Here is a 13200-nt window from a genome sequence, read left to right on the forward strand (position 1 = left end):
AGGGATTGCGGTCAACAGAGTTCCCACGTCTCAGAGCTCGTTCTATGTTTTTGGATTATTGTCAGATCACTGTATGTGCTCTGACCTCTATGTTCACTGTGGTACTGAGTTGCCTAATCATAACAGCCTCCCTGCCAGCTGCACCTGGGACGAATACCCCATCTATCCCCCCAAAATATGCCCCTGCCTAAGGTGTCATGAACCACTCAGAGCAGGAGTCCCATTGACAATCCCTTACTTCACCAACTCCCCACCTGGTCCTCACACCTTTTTTTTTTGGATGTCTTCTCATTCTGAGTCTGCTGCTTGACCAGGCTCTATGTGGTCACATTGTGAGCGATGCACATCTTTGATGTCAGCCTGACCGCCATTTTTGCCGGAATCGGGCAAACGAAATCCTCAAAAAATTGGGTTTATTCATTTTTTTAGAATTGATTTTATCTTCTCTTAATTATTATAATTTAAGATTTCAGCAAGTAAAGTGAAGAGGAAACAGGATGAGCCACCTCACTACGGGCTAGCTGAACCGTTCCATATCCGTTGTCATCCAATTGTACATATCGGCCACCTTTTGCTTGCCTACATCATTGCCACCCGCGTGCATCACGATTATCACCAAGCGTTTAGCCCTCCTTGCTATGCCAACCATCTCTTTGAACACCTATTTCCATTGAAGGCCTCTGATACCCCTCCAGTTAACTTCTAGGCCCGGGAGGCCAAGGCCAAGGCCTTTTTGGAATGTCCTACAACCCAAACTTCTACTCCTGTAAGAGATAACATATGTTAATTCAGCAAATCAGGTCTTATGTATCTGGCGAAGCATGCGGACTTCCAACGACCCATTCTCTGCACCTCGGCCTCTGTCCCTCCTGCCCTAGCTGCTTCTGTAGCTGCCCCAATGCGGAACGAATGTGTTCCGTACTCCTTTGGATTTGCGATGGTTTTTTCCAAGCATAGCTTGAACATTGCCTGGAATTGGTACTTGGTCAGAGGGGACCCGTCTGTATGAGTGAAGAAAAATCTACTTGCGTGTCTTATTACGCCATATCTTTTAATGATTTTTAGCGGGCAAACTGGGCCATCTGTAGAGTTAACCAGGACCCATGTGCCCCTACCGGTGGGATCGCACTTGGATTTTCTCACCCGAATGCGCAGAGCGTCGCTGCATATAACTATGTCCTCATTAATTAGGCCTCCTTCCAAAATGTTTTTTGACCGTGGTAATAATTCGCTAATGCGCAGTGCTCCGAAAAAGGCCATTTCAAAAGCTGCCGATATGAGGACCGCCTCGTATTGCGATGTGCAGACTGATGGGGATATCAAAATCATGACATGCAATTGCTTCAGTGAAATGGGGCGGCGACATTCTTGGCTTGGCTGAAGCCTTTTCCATCCTTTAATGGCTTGCTTAGGCCTCTTTCACATTTCCGTCGCTGTGGGTGCGTCGCAATGCAGTGAAGCAACGTATCGACGGATGTTGTGAAAGTAGCTGAAAACGTGTGCAACGCATCCAGTGTTATGACGGATGCATCGAAGGAGTTCCTGCCTGGATTTTCAGGTATAAGATTAGAGAGAGAGAGAGTGATAGACTTTTCCCGGACTTGAAAATCCTTCCGGGCATGCTCAGAGTGTAAAAACGGGATACGTCACTGGATTCCCGTGTTTAACGGTCAGCGACGGATCCTGCATCCATAGGATTCCATTATAGCCGATGACGGACAGTGCAGGACCCATCGCTAAGCGATTTTCTGACGGATCCAGTGCACGACGGATGAACCGGATGGCCATCCATCACAATCCATCGCTAATACAAGTCTATGGGAAAAAACAGAAAAATTTTCAAAACTCGACGGATTTCGACGAGAGAGAAAAGATGGAAGTGTGAAAGAGGCCTTCATGAAGAAGAACTTAGTTATGTCTTCCCATCCCAGTAGTTGAAAGAAAAAAGCTAACCACAATAATTTCCGTGCTCGGTCAAATTTATCAACTGGCCTATCCTGAATTAATGAGCACCACTCCTCCCAAGCCTTACCATAGACCTGCCACGTAGCCGACGAAGTGGAGGCCCGGATTAAGGGCATCAGTGATTGGCCACTGTGTCCCAGAGGGACAGTGGACACTGAATACCCCAGGGTTGCGCGTCGGGATGCTGGATTCTGAAAGCCTGCCAATTGGTAAATAACAGTGAGTTAATGGTATTGTCGTCTACTTCCGCCACCACGATGGCTCTACACCAAATATTGTTTTCTACGCATAGCAGCGCTAGCCAGCGTAGGAGAGCAAGTATGGGCAAGGATGAGGATGATGTGATTTAGACTCCTTGCTGTTTTTGCATTTTTTGTTTGGAATGTTCATGTTTCTCAACTGATCGGCCCATATATTGATAGCTGCCACCATTGCAAATATTTCCCATAGGGCTGGGTCTCGCCCCCAGTTTGATGTTGTCCATAGCTCCGGCCAATCGGATTTGCACCATTGGCTCTTATAAATTGCTGCAAAACCCTCTTTTTTGCTCCACCCTATTGCCAGCCCTAGTTCCTTGCTTGCAGTCTCTCTAGCCATGGCACATGTGTGACCGTTGTACGATTGCAGGAACGCCTTATCCACCGTTTGTTGGTCGGCTAATAACAGCGACCATATGTCAATATTAATCGTTGTTCCAGATTTTTCGTCTGGTTTCCTTGTTTATATGAGCGCCTAGCGGTCTGATCCCACAGAAGAAGGCGTCTTTGTGTAGATTCGCTGACTGTGGTGTTTTATTGTTCACCACTGTACCGCTCGGATGCGATAGGTGTAGAATTAGGTCCTTTATAGCTGAGGTTAGCTCCATTTATTTTAAGTTACCCGCGTAGCATACCAGTTGCACGCTACCTTTGGAATACTCACCGCTATGTGACTCTGGAAGAGTGTACACCGATCCTGGAGGAGCCCCGGCTCCCGTTGATGTTGACGGGGTGATGTCACAGGACGGGGAGACTCTGGCTCCCGCTACAGCAATGGACTGGCCGATGCATTGACTGGAAACCAGGGAAGCTTGAGATGCGTATTCCTGGTTGTTAGCCAAATTTGGAGCGCATAATGGACTGTCGTGCGCTCGAGCCTGATTACAACCATATGATGGCGGAATTACGGCTGTCCTATGCGACTGCATGGCAGTTGGCGTGGCTGGAAGTTGTGGGGGATGGTTCTCCCCGGCTGATAGCCCTAGAGGGTGCACGTGGTTTAGGGGGTTTATGTGCCCGATAACGCCTATCCGGGCTCTGCAAAGTTTCGGACCCTTCAGATGTAGCTAATGAAAGACATTCTGAGGCCCGCGATGTGCAGGAGCTACTATGTGAGCTACATCTGCATCGGTGACGGGAGGGACATTTAGAGGGGTAGCACGAATGGTGACGAGAGTTACCAGAGGAAGATTGGGAGGACGCGTGGCATCTACGCCTTCGTCCGCTGCTACTATGCTGCTTAATGGGGGGGATTATATCGGTCGTCAGAGGGGGGTTATTGGCCGTAGTCGATACCATCGTGCTGCTTAGAAGGGGGGTGTTAGGAGGTAACTGTACTCAATCCCATTGCTGGGATATGACTGGGCAGGGGGTAATGGAAAATCTTGGGAGGTGTAAATGTGTCCGTGTTTGATGCCATTACTGATATTTCACAGTGATCCGTATTGTGCAGTGGTGGAGCGCTCTGATCGGTCCAGTTGGACCGAATAGCGCGATCTTCAGCTGCCATGTTGTCTCTACAGCCTGTCCACCCCAGTACCCCTGTGCAGGCGTAGGTGCTGCACCTGCCGGGGGTAGCCTGGAGGTCAGGCCTGTACTGGGTCGCAAATCAGCGCGCTGCTTGGTTCGGTTTGACCGATCAGTGCGCTCTGGTGTCTGAAGAGTGCTCCTGCCAGTCTCCAGGTTACCCCCTTCGGGCGGCATAGATGTGCCCACAGGGAAGGTAATGGAGGACAGGCCAGCCCTGTTCTCATCTTGAGACTGCGGGGACCGGAAATGAGTGGGCAGGGATCGGAAGTGAGTGGGAAGGGCTTGGCCTGGGAGCTGAGAAGAGCTACAGGGAGCACGAAGCCGCCAGCAGCTGCGCACCTGGAGAGGCGGCGACGCTGCACCATACCCGACCTGAAGCCGCTCCGGGGTGCGGGGTAACCTCGCAGACCACCTGCCCACAGTTTCCTGATCGGCGGGGAGCGGTGGCACCGCCGAGCGCCGCCTGCCGCCACATGCCGCCTCAGCAAGGGGGAGATGCTGCTGTTCCGATGACGGGTGCGGCGCTCAACCCTCGCTCGCTGCCTCTGGACACCCGACGCTTGAGTACCCACAGCAGGGGGATTTCTGACCGGCAGTGCTGCAGAGAGGGGCTGCTGTGCCAAGATCTGGACCATGCCGACCTCTGATCCGCTTGGACACCGCGCTGAACGCCCCCCCAGCCGGTGTGCTGGTCAGCAGCAGAGGTGAACTAGCATGCAGCATCAGGGCCACGGGAGGACCAGGGGGTGTGGGGGTGAGGGAGGGCGAACCCATACTAGCTGGGCCTAGGCTGGACAAGGGGAGTGTAGGCTGGGGGCCGGGAGAGGGCCCAGGGAGGTGAGCGCTGAGGCCGGTAATAAGGGCTTGAAGCCAGTGCTCACCTTCCTGTGCCGCTCTGCCGCAGGGCCTCGACCAGGGAATCAGACATCACTGCAGGGACAAAAGCTTGTACCCCTGTAGGAGTGGCCATAGGACCCTTCCCCTTTAGAGACCATTGGCCGGTTGGGCATCCTAATTACTGCATCACCAAGGGGAGTGGTGCGAGGGGGGAACAGGGCACTGACCACATTTTATTGTTGCTTGGTCTTTGTGTTCCCCAGTCAGAGGCGCACACCTTATACAGTACCGCGCCTGCCATAATACAGGTTCCTTCTCGCTTTCGCAAGACTTGTAATAGAACAGATCCTAAAATAGCAGCAGATAACGCTGGCAAGATCCCGCTGCTTGCATGAAATCCATGAAGCGGAGAGATCTATCCTGGTGACAATCTCTGTGCTGTTCAGCACGGGAAAAATGGATGAGGCCGCTAAGAGAACCTGTCAGCACGATTTTGTAATGGAAAGACATAACTGTAGCGGCACTGTAAAACTGATGCAAATTGTCGTCCCTCTCTCCTCCCAGTCCACCACTTGACTCCAGTCTGTGATTACCTGGCCCATCCACCTGCCTCAGTCTGTGATTCCCTGGCCCCTCCACCTGCCTCAGTCTGTGATTCCCTGGCCCCTCCACCTGCCTCCAGTGTGTGATTCCCCACCCCCGCTGTGATCTCAGGCCCCTGCACCTGATCTGTGATCTCAGGCCCCTCCACCTTCCTGCGGTCTGTGATTCTGTAGATGTGCCTGAATGACAAGGCCGGGCAGGACTCAACTATGCACAGAAGACCAGGAGGCAGAAACAAAACACCTGCTTTATTGAAAGACACAGGAATATATTCCGGAAATGAAGACTAACAGTTATTGTAATGATAACAGCAATAATATATACAAAGAAGAGATACCTGGGGCGTGTCACACAAGTAGCCCTCCAACTATGGCAATGCAAAGTTCAGTACAAGCAGTATAAACAATTTCCATAAACTACTCTCTAATAACTTCCTACATGGCTTCCGATATTCGGGCCGCGCTGCTACAGAGCCATAGCTAAAGAAGCCTGCTCTACCCCCTGACACAGTAGAACATCGTTGTCTCGCTCACAGTTCTGTAGCGCTTAGAAGAAAGTTTGGTAGTTGCCGCTTGGTCCTGCTGTAGTAGAGCCGAGTTTGTTGAGTTGAGCTCTTCCATCAGTTTAATTGATCCGTCTTCTTCGGGATCCTGGCAAGTCTCATTCCCACTTTCAATGTTGAGAGATTACTGGTACCACAGCGGTTTTCTCTCTCAGGTTACAGGTGATTGGGGAGATCTACCCTGGCTGTGCCTTGCAACCCTTTCCTTATGCCTAGAGATGAGCAAATTTGATCAGATCCCGCCTTATTTGGCAAGCTATAGCACTTACTGAATAAGCTGCAGAGGGAACCCGGCTTCCTGGAGTGCTCTGGCGGATCAGCTGTTTGGCTCCATGTGGGTCGCCCGCCAGGGCCTGAAGCACTCGGTACCGAGTCCGGTTGCACTTAAAGGGGATGCCACAGTGGCTGTGACCCAGTCCGTGGCCCTGGGTGCCCAATTAAAGAGGAAAGGTCTTTTAAAGGGATTTGTATTAAAGTTTGTGTTCATGACGCCACCTGTGGTTCTCGGTCAGAAGGGACCGACGCTGCTTAAAGGGGTCCTATGGGGTGGTGTTACTGCAGCACAGATGGTCTCGCTTCCCACAGGTGAAGCGGGGTCCCCAGGGTCCCCGGTGTGCTGGACAGAGATGGTGTATGCCGGCAAATAAATGCAGGACACAGAGTTGCAACATCTTTACCTGGTTTACTGATGGTAGCAATCCACAGTCTAGGATACCAGGAACAGGTGGTGATGTGGTCCGGCCAGCCTAGAGGCAAAGGTAGATCCCTCTCCCAGGTGAGGTCCGTAAGCCTTCCTACTCACGCTAGCATGCGAGGTCCCTGCTGCCTGTAGCTTGCTGGCAAAGTCCTCTGTCTCCTGTCCTGGGACAGTTACCTGTATGATGGGCAGTGAGAGCCTTTTTATAGGGTCTCTATCACGACCCAGGCTCCTAGTGTACTGCTGCACCTTCAGGTGTGGGTGTGGGCAAATAACATAAAGTCCTATGCCTTCCAGTTCTGCCGTGTGACCTGGAGTACAACACAGCCTTGGGCTCCCGGTGCCTGGTTCCTGCGCTTCGGCTCTGAGGGTGCCTGGTCACAGTTCTCCTGTAAGCCCCTTTCCTTCTCCTGTGCTTCTTTCCTCTGGTTGACTTTTTTGGGTTCACTTACTTTCCTGGAGCTGCAGCTCAGTCCTGGCTGCACAGCTCCGCTCTCTGCCCTCCACTCCTCTCTCTTCACTGTCTGCTCCAGACTGAACTAACTCTTCCTCCAGGTCAGAACACTTAAAGCAGGGGAAGCTTCCCTGAATCCGGGTTCAGAGCTCCCCCTTATGGCCTGGATTCAGAATGTGTTGTATGCAGGTGCGTTACCTGGTAAAGGGAATCCTCCTTGCCTCCAAGCATGATATCGAACTCCCCTAAAGGAAGGCAACATCACTGTAGCAACCGGTTACCTGGGGTGTTACACATGTGTCGTGGTTGTGAGACAGTCACGACACATGCATGGAGAGCCCAACAAACAGGCTCTCCATTCATGTGTGGTGACTGTCATACAGCCACGACACATGAAGCTGCAGAGCCAAACAGCGGATCACACAGAGCGATCCAGGAAGCCAGGTTCCCTCTGCAGGTTATTTGGTAAACGCTATAGCTTGCTGAATAAGCAGGAACCCGATCAAATTTACTCACCTCTACTTCTGACACCATCCAGGTGAGTGATCCTGAGTTAACCGGGCACTTCCGGGAGTGGAGGGACCACAGAATCACAGACCGGAGGCAGTGGAGGGACCAGGGAATCATAGACCGGAGGCAGTGGAGGGACCAGGCAATCACAAACCGGAGGCAGTGGAGGGGCCAGGGAATCACAGACCGGAGGCAGTGGAGGGACCAGGGAATCACAGACCGGAGGCAGTGGAGGGGCCAGGGAATCACAGACTGGAGGCAGTGGAGGGACCAGGGAATCACAGACCGGAGGCAGTGGAGGGACCAGGGAATCACAGACCGGAGGCAGTGGAGGGGCCAGGGAATCACAGACCGGAGGCAGTGGAGGGGCCAGGGAATCACAGACTGGAGGCAGTGGAGGGACCAGGGAATCACAGACCGGAGGCAGTGGAGGGGCCATGGAATCACAGACTGGAGGCAGTGGAGGGACCAGGGAGTCATAGACCGGAGGCAGTGGAGGGGCCAGGGAATCACAGACCAGAAGCAGTGGAGGGGCCACGGAATCACAGACAGGAGGCAGTGGAGGGACCAGGGAATCACAAACCGGAGGCAGTGGAGGGGCCAGGGAATCACAGACCGGAGGCAGTGGAGGGACCAGGGAATCATAGACCAGAGGCAGTGGAGGGGCCAGGGAATCACAGACCGGAGGCAGTGGAGGGGCCAGGGAATCACAGACCGGAGGCAGTGGAGGGGTCAGGGAATCACAGACTGGAGGCAGTGGAGGGACCAGGAGTCATAGACTGGAGGCAGTGGAGGGACCAGGGAATCACAGACCGGAGGCAGTGGAGGGATCAGGGAGTCACAGTCCGGAGGCAGTGGAGGCACCAGTGAATCACAGACTGGAGGCAGTGGAGGGACCAGGGAATCATAGACCGGAGGCAGTGGAGGGGCCAGGGAATCACAAACCGGAGGCAGTGGAGGGACCAGGGAATCATAGACCGGAGGCAGTGGAGGGGCCAGGGAATCACAGACTGGAGGCAGTGGAGGGACCAGGAGTCATAGACTGGAGGCAGTGGAGGGACCAGGGAATCACAGACCGGAGGCAGTGGAGGGATCAGGGAGTCACAGTCCGGAGGCAGTGGAGGCACCAGTGAATCACAGACTGGAGGCAGTGGAGGGACCAGGGAATCATAGACCGGAGGCAGTGGAGGGGCCAGGGAATCACAAACCGGAGGCAGTGGAGGGACCAGGGAATCATAGACCGGAGGCAGTGGAGGGGCCAGGGAATCACAGACTGGAGGCAGTGGAAGGGCCAGGGAATCATAGACCGGAGGCAGTGGAGGGGCCAGGGAATCACAGACCGGAGGCAGTGGAGGGACCAGGGAATCATAGACCGGGGGCAGTGGAGGGACCAGGGAATCACAGACCAGAGGCAGTGGAGGGGCCAGGGAATCATAGACCGGAGGCAGTGGAGGGACCAGGGAATCATAGACCAGAGGCAGTGGAGGGGCCAGGGAATCACAGACCGGAGGCAGTGGAGGGGCCAGGGAATCACAGACCAGAGGCAGTGGAGGGGCCAGGGAATCATAGACCGGAGGCAGTGGAGGGGCCAGGGAATCACAGACCGGAGGCAGTGGAGGGACCAGGGAATCACAGACCAGAGGCAGTGGAGGGGCCAGGGAATCACAGACCAGAGGCAGTGGAGGGGCCAGGGAATCACAGACCGGAGGCAGTGGAGGGACCAGGGAATCATAGACCGGGGGCAGTGGAGGGACCAGGGAATCACAGACCAGAGGCAGTGGAGGGGCCAGGGAATCATAGACCGGAGGCAGTGGAGGGATCAGGGAGTCACAGTCCGGAGGCAGTGGAGGCACCAGTGAATCACAGACCAGAGGCAGTGGAGGGGCCAGGGAATCATAGACCGGAGGCAGTGGAGGGACCAGGGAATCCTAGACCAGAGGCAGTGGAGGGGCCAGGGAATCACAGACCGGAGGCAGTGGAGGGGCCAGGGAATCACAGACCAGAGGCAGTGGAGGGGCCAGGGAATCATAGACCGGAGGCAGTGGAGGGGCCAGGGAATCACAGACCGGAGGCAGTGGAGGGGCCAGGGAATCACAGACCAGAGGCAGTGGAGGGGCCAGGGAATCATAGACCGGGGGCAGTGGAGGGACCAGGGAATCACAGACCGGAGGCAGTGGAGGGGCCAGGGAATCATAGACCGGAGGCAGTGGAGGGACCAGGGAATCATAGACCGGAGGCAGTGGAGGGACCAGGGAATCACAGACCGGAGGCAGTGGAGGGGCCAGGGAAAATTTAGAACAAAGGCAGACATAGTAAAAGCTTAAGATCACAGACAGGGAGGAGAAGACCAAGTGCACAGTCCAGCCCCTGTGCATGGAAATCTAATTAGCAGAAAACTTCAAATATAATAAAATATAATATAATAAAATGCTAATAAAAAGAACCACAGAGCGGATTTCTTCACCAAAGGTGTCAATGTAACCTGTATTACAGCCGCATAACAGCCATAGTTTTACTTTACATTTACATTACAACATCGTGCTGACAGGTTCTCTGTAAAAACATTTTTAAAGATACTTTTAGTGTGTATGAAAATACCTACAGTAATCCAGTGCTCGACCAATATTAAAATATTAGGTTACTCTTTATTAAATTTTAAATAATGATAAATAATAATAATAGTGGATTAAAACCATGTATGACAAGAAGACAGATAAAAACTGAAATAAAAAAAAATGGAGGTGGAAGAGCAGAGTGCACAGATTACTATATTATAAAGTGTTACTGAGCAAATCGAACAAAATAAATAACTGAACAGTAAATTAAGTGACCATTTAATTTAACCCGAAGGGCACAGTGTTTGATATCCCTGCATGTGGGTATAGTACTCACAAAAAAATTGGAAAGTTCATAACCAAATTGAGATTAAAAGAAAATAATCAATATATGAAATGTAAATATATGTATAAAATATATTTAGTAAATAATCTAAATATCAATTCATGATTAAAGAAAGAAGATCAGACCTCAAGGATAAATGAATTAGAAGTGTAAACCAAAGTGTAATAGATCATGCCAGTGTGCGCTGCTCATCCTACACAACATCTACCAACACTCGTTTCGCCAATGCTTCCTCAGGAGACACTCCTTATTTGTGGATTTTTTGAGGGCCTTTTAGTTTCTTGATTGGTACTAGCAGAGTATATACACACAGCATCTTTAAGATGTTTTCCAAATGGAAGCTGCTTCTGCAAACCATTTTCCTGCAGCGTCTTCACTAACATCTTTTCAGTTGTGTTTTGAGGTAGCTCCGCCGCCGACATCTTTTGCGCTAAACTTTCAAGTACCTAGAGCGTGTGGCTTCCAAATAAAACCCCCAAAAGAATAATCAGGGCCCTTCTTTTAATCACTTCAAAGTTTCAGGACCCCAAACTGGGTAAAAGATGTGACATAAGACGGAATGTGTGCACAGCCTCGTCGTTTTTACATTGCTGTGCACTATGTTCATTTTTTGGGGGGCACACTTTCAGGCAGATTCTAAACGAATTCCAAGCAGGATCTGTCTGAAAAAAAGGACATTCTGTGCACAAACTCTTAAGTAGTTTTTGGAAAAGTTTTGGAAGAGGTTTTTCCCTGCAGCCTTTTTTGCAGGCTTGTGATTGGACAGTGTCTAGTTTGGAGCAAAGACCCAGGGGGGTCTTTGTAGGTGCCAGGGTCTTGGTACAACCACTATCTCTACCCCAATATCTACCCGTTCCTTTATCCATGATACAGACAGTCAAATGAGGATCTAACACAGCAAACAGGACCTCATATCTCTTCCTAAAACCTAAGGGTGACATGTAGCACTCCGATATCTGCCACAGAGCAGGTCGGGGAGTGCGGAGACGGGTCCGAATCTGATGTTTAACCACTTCAATGCAGGTGTCAATCATTTATTTAATTTGTGCCATTCTGTGCTGGCATCCGCAGTAACACAATGGTACCATTACAGTTCGGCACACCAAAAACAAGCCCTCGAATTGCAAAAAACAAGCCCTCACATTGCAAAAAACAAGCCCTCACATTGCAAAAAACAAGCCCTCACATTGCAAAAAACAAGACCTCACATTGCAAAAAACAAGACCTCACACAGCTCCATCGAGAGAAAAAAAAAGTTGCTGTTGTCGATAAAAGGCGACACAAACAAAAAGTTTTGATGCAAAGTTCTAAATGTTTTCAAACCACTAAAAAAGAATAAACAACAATAGTTGTTAGTTTGGTTTCGCCATAGTCGGACTGATCGGAGGAATGGTGTTTCCGGGCCATTGTACCTCGTGACGCCATGATGCCGATGCAGAACCCTGCTGGGTGCCATGACTCTCGGAAGTCCCAGCCAAGTGCAAGAGACACGACAATCGGCGGAGGATGTGAAGATGCCGCCAGGACTGGATGGGTGTCGGTGAGGAGCAGAAGGGTCAGAGTATAGGTGTCGGTGAGGAGCAGAAGGGTCAGAGTATAGTGAGTGGTAAAGTAAGTGTAGCGAATTTTTTTTATTTTTTTCCAGATTATGCAAACATTAGTGACCATTTCTCATTGTCCTTCTTCTTTCTGTTACGTCCCTGACACCAGTGTGAGCAGAAGCAAAGCTTAAAGTTATCGTTTTCTGATTACACTCGTCAGTTTTATTTCCTTTTTTTATTCCCTAATAAAAGCAATTAAAGAATTTTGGCAAATGAATGATGAAGTAATGAACCTGTAAGGACGAGACATTGAGGTTGGTGACGAGCGCAGATTATAATTAATACGCAAACACTCCGGAGCTTGTCCTTGATGAGATGTCGCTACATCCGCCATAACCGTCTAATTGGGAAGAAACAACTTCTCGCTTTAATACAATTAATTTATAAATTTGCTTCTCAGACCTGATACTGTCACACCGGGCAGGATAATGAGGCCGCACAATGTGGACTGAAACTGTGTGAGGTCACCAGTGAAGGAGGACAGAGGGAGGCTGTTGAGTGTGCGTCATCCCGAAGACCCTATAGCTCATCGTGTTCCATCATACAAGTGTTATCTCCACCATTTGGATTAGATTTTATTATAATATCGCAGCCCAAAATCCTACTTTACTTCATGTTATTACAGCCACTAGGTATGTTATCAGTCTCTTACCGATCACAGCTTGTTACTGCCCTATCTCCTCTGTACAGCCTCCAATACCCCCAGAAGGAGCTTTTCTTCATGTTATCACCCTCTTACCAATCACAGCCTGTTACTGTCCCGTTTCCTCTATACAGACTCCGATACCCCCAGAAGGAAAGTTTCTTCATGTTATCACCCTCTTACCAATCACAGCCTCTTATTGTCTTTTCTCCTTTGTACAGACTCCGATACCCCCAGAAGGAGCTTTTCTTCATGTTATTAGTCTCTTACCGATCACAGCTTGTTACTGCCCTATCTCCTCTGTACAGCCTCCAATACCCCCATAAGGAGCTTTTCTTCATGTTATCACCCTCTTACCAATCACAGCCTGTTACTGCCCTATCTCCTCTGTACAGCCTCCAATACCCTCAGAAGAAGCTTTTCTTCGTTATCACTCTCTTACCAATCACAGCCTGTTACTGCCCTATCTCCTCTGTACAGCCTCCAATACCCCCAGAAGAAGCTTTTCTTCATGTTATCACCCTCTTACCAATCACAGCCTGTTACTGCCCTATCTCCTCTGTACAGCCTCTGATACCCTCAGAAGGAGCTTTTCTTCATGTTATCACCCTCTTACCAATCACAGCCTGTTACTGTCCCG

The 13200-nt window shown here is 50.7% G+C and overlaps 1 pseudogene; it reads right to left on the reverse strand.

The window, feature by feature from the left end:
- Positions 1 to 702: 702 nt before the first annotated feature.
- LOC138664207 (uncharacterized) lies at positions 703 to 10738 on the reverse strand (annotated as a pseudogene).
- Positions 10739 to 13200: the final 2462 nt, after the last annotated feature.

The sequence above is a fragment of the Ranitomeya imitator genome, chromosome 1, assembly GCF_032444005.1.
Source record: "Ranitomeya imitator isolate aRanImi1 chromosome 1, aRanImi1.pri, whole genome shotgun sequence".
Classification (NCBI taxonomy): domain Eukaryota; kingdom Metazoa; phylum Chordata; class Amphibia; order Anura; family Dendrobatidae; genus Ranitomeya; species Ranitomeya imitator.